The following is a 6,028-nucleotide window of genomic DNA, read 5'->3' as shown; positions in this document are numbered from 1 at the left end:
GCTGAGAGGGATTACATTAATTGAGGGTCTACTAAAGAATATACAGGGTCGGGGTGCCTGGGTGGCTTAGTCGATTAAGCATCCAACTCTTGATTTCAGCTCAGGTCATGATCTCATGGTTCGTGAGTTCAAGCCCCACATCAGGCTCCGCATGGACAGTGCAGAACCTGCTTAGGATTTTCTGTCTCTCCCTGTCTCTCTGCCCCTCCCCCCTCTCTTAAACTTAAAAAAAAAAAAAAAAAAAGAATATATAGAGTCAACCATCCATTCTCCCTGAATGGTGGTCTTCAAAGGTGGGGCATGCGCACCCCAGAAGGAATGTAAGAAGATACACTACGTAAAGAGGTCAATCCCAACAAAAGGATATAACAATTGAACTATTTGTGCATCTAAAACAGAAGCACCTAAATATATAAAGCAAATACTAACAGACATGAAGGGATAAATGGACAGAAATACAATAGTAGTGGATTTTAATACCCCAAATCTCATCACTGGGTGGATCATAAAGACAGATATTCAATAAGGAAACTGTAGATCTGAACAACAGACATTTGTTGTTAGGTACATTTGAATATACCTAACAGACATATATAGAACATTCTATCCGACAACAGCAAAATACACATCTGTCTCAAGTGCACATGCACCATAATGAAATATCACCTTACATCTGTCAAAATAGCTATTACCTAAAAGGCAAGAAATTACAAATTTTGGTAAGGATGTAGAAAAAAGTGCAGCATTGGTGGGAATATAAACTGGTGCAACCACCATAGAAAACAATATGGAGGCTCCTCAAAACATGAAAAACAGAACTACTACATGATCCAATAATTCCCCTTCTGGGTGTCTACCCAAAGAAAACAAAAACAAAACTAATTGGAAAAGATATATGTACCCCTATGTTCACTGCAGCATTATTTGCAATTAGCAAATAGCAGGGATATGGAAACAACCTAAGTGTCCATCAACAGATGAATAAAGAGTGTGTGTGTGTGTGTGTGCGTGCACATGCATGCACATGCAATGGAATACTACTCAGCAATAAAAAAGCATAAAATCTGGCCGTTTGTGACAGCATTGACCTTGAGGTTTTTACATTAAATGAAATGAGTCAGAGAAAGACACTGTATGATTTTACTTAAATCTAAAAAACAAAACAAACAGAACAAAACAAAACCCCAACTCATCGATACAGTGAATAGATGGATGGTTGCCTGAGGGGAGAGCTGCTTGAGGGAGAGTGCAAAATGGGTGAAGGAGATCAAGAAGGACAAACTCCCAGTTTTAAAATAAGTCATGTAATGTACATGTAATATAAGTACATGTAATGTACAAAATGGGCAATACAGGCAATAATATTGTATTAACTTGTATGTCATGGATGATAACTAGAATTATTGATGTGATCACTTTGCAATGTATACAAAGGTCAAATCATGATGTTGTACACCTGAAACTAATAATATTGTACATCAATTACAATTCAATAAAAATAACTAAATAAATAATGGTATGGAAAAAAGTCAAGACAAAATACTATTTGTAAGCAATGAAAATTTAAAAATTTACGTACAAAAAAGATACAGTAAGATGTGGGAAGAGTGTATTAGGACTTCTATTTATATTCATATTCTATCTAAAAACAAAAATTACTCTTTATTAATATTTGCTATATCATTTGGCACTGGCACCTTCACTAGTCCTATATAACCTATAATATATGGTAATTCTTCCTTGACTGAGAGTGACATCAGACAGAGAGTGGCTCCATCTTGCACCATTCTCCATATACTGCAAAGTACTGTGCTTTACCTGAGCCCAGTTAAATTAATTACAGATCATAGTACTTAATTTAAACTAAATCCTCACAAAACAGCCAAATGGCTTATAAAGATTCTTATAAAAAAAAAAAAAAAACCCACAGATTAAAGACTAGGAATATAAGCACAAGTGAATAATACCAGAGTTAACACCTCATTGGTTAGTGTGAGCCCACCAGCCAAAACACAAAGTAAAAAAAAAAAAAAAGACCTAAACAAATCCAACAAGTTGTCTCAAACCCTGAAATTACCAAGACTATTTGAAATACAGACTTATGCACATTATTGTTAAAAATTAGCCTCAGTGACACCTGGGTGGCTCAGTTGATTAAGCATCCAACTCTTGATTTTGGCTCAGGTCATGATATCACAGTTGTGAGACTGAGCCCCATGATGGGTTCTGAGCTGACAGCACAGAGCCTACTTGGTATTCTCTCTCCCTCTCTCTCTGCCCCTCCCCCACTTGTGCATGCACTCACTCTTGCTCTCTCTCAAAATAAAGAAACTTTAAAAAAAAAAAAGGTACACTTTATTGATGTGGATATAGAGAAACATGCATTTTCATGCTATTGCTAAAACTGATAGAACTTCATCAGGAAGCAATTTAGAAATATCTATCAAAATTACTAATTCACATACCCTTTAACCCAGAAACTCTTCAGGGAATTTTCTTACAGATCTATCCACAACGTACAAAAAATGACTACTTGGAAATTACTTAAATGTCCATTAACCTAGGACTGGTTAAAAAAATTAAGGTACATGTATATACCTCGATTCTATTCTGAGCTGTTCTGAAGGGGTATGATTTCCAAGACCCACTGTGAAGGGAGGAAAACAAGATGCAGAGCAGTGTTTGTTGTATGCTCCCATCTGTGGGAAAAAACTGGAAAGGGAATAGCATAAAGAGATAAAATACATAATTCCTTATATGAGTATAAGCAGAAAAAGTACATAAAATTCTGATACTCTGTCACAGGTAAATAACTTTATACCAATAACTTCGAGAAATTAGACAAATTGGGCACATTTTTTTGTGTCCAAAACTGAGCTCTTGATTGTACCTGCTCTACCAAGAGTCTTCCCCATCTCAGTACATGGAAGCTCCAACTTTCTAATCGCTGAGGTTATTTCTCCCATCCTATCTATCAGCAAATCATGTTACCTATACCTTCAAAAGACTATGGACTAGTCTAAACATGTGTCATGACTGTGGTGGTGGTTAAACGAGTCTAGATACATGTTAAAATTTGTAGACCTGTACACATACACAAAAAGTAAATTTTACTCTGTTAATTTAAAAATGATTTTTGGGGCACCTGGGTGGCTCAGTTGGTTGAGCGTCTGACTTCGGCTCAGGTCACGATCTCATGGTTTGTGGTTCGAGGCCCACATCGGGCTCTGGGCTGACAGCTCAGAGCCTAGAGCCTGCTTCTGATTCCGTGTCTCCCTCTCTCTCTGGCCCTCCCCTGCTCATGCTCTGTCTCACTCTCTCAAAAATAAACATTAAAAATACATACATACATACATACATAAATAAATATAATTTTGGGGGGGCTCCTGGGTGGCTTAGTTGGTTGGGCATCTGACTCTGGCTCAGGTCATGATCTCACGGTTTCATGGGTTTGAGCCCTGCGTCAGGCTCTGTGCTGACAGCTCGGAGCCTGGAGCCTGCTTCGGATTCTGTGTCTCCATCTTTCTCTGCCCCTCCCCTGCTTATGCTCTCTCTCAAAAATAAATAAATTTTAAAAAATAAATATATTTAAAAAAATAAAAGCGAAAATAATTTTTTGGTGGTTCAGTGCTTAATTTTGGCCCAGGGTCATGATCTTGCAGTTGTGGGATTGAGTCCCATGTTGGGCTCCGTGCTGAGCATGGAGCCCATTTGGGATTCTCTCTCTCTCTCTCTCTCAAAGTAAATAAACTTTAAAAAAATTTTTTTAATTACATTTTAAATTAAATACATTTTTTTAATATAAAAGAAACCCAAAATCCAACCATTCTCACCACCATCTCTTATCTGTAGGATATTACTACAATACCCTAACTGGTCTCCCTAGTTCTCTTTTGCTTCCTACAGTAGCCAGTATGATCCTATTAAAACCTAAACCAGACATCACCCTTCTGCTCAAATTCCTCCAATGGCTCCCTGTTTCACTTAGAGAAAAAGCCAAAGTCCTTATGACATGCTATGAAGCCCAATGACAATTGGATATCCTATTTCTTGAGACTTCATTTCCTACGACTCTCCTGATTTCTCAGTCCATCACACCAGCGCTCTTGACCTCCCTGGACTACAGTAGGTGCTTCTAGCTAGTGGTCTTTGCCAATTCCTCTGCCTGAAACATTCTCCTCCTTGATATCCACTGACTAACACTCTCATCTCCTTCAAGTCTTGCTCAAATCTCACCTCTGTGAGGATTATTCTGACCACCTTACTTAATATTTAATAATGCAACTTGCCCCCCTTTTCCTCCATACCTCCCGAATCTGTTCTGATTACTCTTTACCCTGCTCAATTTTTTTTCTTTTTCCCAAAGCAAGTAGCATCTTTTAATATAATTTACTTATTTAGTGTGTTTATTGTTTTTTTCTATATCCCTACCACCAGAATATAAACTCCATGAAGGCAGGGATCTTCCATCTGTTTTACTCAGTGATATATTCCAAGTATCTAGAAAATGCCTGCACAGATTAGGTTTTCAACAAATATTTAATTGTTTCAAAAGTTGAAAGAACACTGAATGAATGAATAAAAAAAATAAATAAACAAAAGTACAAACAAACACACATGAATGGTTGCCTTTCTATTTTTTTAAATCTATTTATTTGAATTCAAGTTAGTTAGTATACAGTGTAGGGTTGCCTTTCTAATTAAAGAACATTCAAATAGAGACCTGAAGGAAAGGAGAGCACAAAGCAACCATATGGGACAAAACGATTTCAGGTGAAAGAAAGAGCAAGTGCAAATGCCCTGAGGCAGGTGCATGCTTGGAGCATTCAAGTAACCACTGAGGAAAGAAAAGAAACAAGGAGTACAGGTACACGGAGCAAGTGAGGAGGGGAATAGTAGGTGATGAGGGCACTGAGGTTAATAGGAGGCCAGTTCACAAGGGTTGAAGCCTACAGCCTACAGCGCAACCTGTGGCTTATACTTGGAGTGAGATGAAAAAGCAGCCACTGGGAAGTTTCTGATCAGACTTACACGCTACTTCAAAAGCTTCCCATAAAGAAGACCCTGGTGGAGATGGACTTACAAGCACATTCCATAAGACACCAAAGGAACTAAAAGTACTAATTTTAAACTCTCCCCCCGCCAAAAAACAAAAACAAAAAAACAAAACAAAAAAAAAACCAGTAAATGGGAGAAAACCCTTCAATTAACTTTATGTGGCTAATAAAACATTGAAAACAAAAACAAACAAATAAAACAGTTTGAGAAAGAAAAGTACATCTTAATCTCTGAACAAATTTTAAGTCCTGGACAAAATACTGGCAAACCAAATTTAGACAGGTATGTTAATAATACTAGCTAACATTTACTTAGCACTACTCTAAATACTGTGCATGGCTTAACTCATTTAACCCTAACCACCCTATACCGTAAAAACTATCATTCTACCCATTTTATAGGGGAAGAAACTAAGGTTCAGAAAGGCAAAGTAACTTGCCAAATTCTGGCCACAGACAGAAAGCAGAGATCCTGGATTTTAGTAATACCAATGAGATTCTGATTTCATTGCTCTGGGGGCTGGACCCAATATATTTTAAAGCAGCCAAGTGAGGCTAATGTGCAGCCAGTGTTGTGAACCACCGTTCTACATCCAGTATCTAAGGCTTCCCCCACCCTGAGAGAAATTACATGGACAAAGCTAAGGCAGATGTTTTAGTCAAGATTTAAATATGAAACAAAAAGCAGAGGTGAGAAAACATGATTTATAAGATCCTTTCCAACAGTGCAATTCTATGATTATGTGTCCCCACACTTTCTAGAATTCTAAAAGGTGTAAGATTTCATGCTACACCACCTAACAGATCCAATTCCAGTTCATCTTTGGAGAAATTTGTCTGTCAGTTTATTTCTCTGTCATGGAATGCCCAAAAAAAGAGTGTAGTAAAATATACTAGTAGCTTATAATACTAAAATTATTTTCAGAGCGAGAAACATAGCTCTGCTTTACAGAAAAGAGTAGCAAAAAGTG

Source organism: Panthera uncia, unplaced genomic scaffold (genome assembly GCF_023721935.1).
Source record: "Panthera uncia isolate 11264 unplaced genomic scaffold, Puncia_PCG_1.0 HiC_scaffold_211, whole genome shotgun sequence".
NCBI classification, from domain to species: Eukaryota; Metazoa; Chordata; class Mammalia; order Carnivora; family Felidae; genus Panthera; species Panthera uncia.
Note: the sequence above shows the minus strand (reverse complement) of the source record.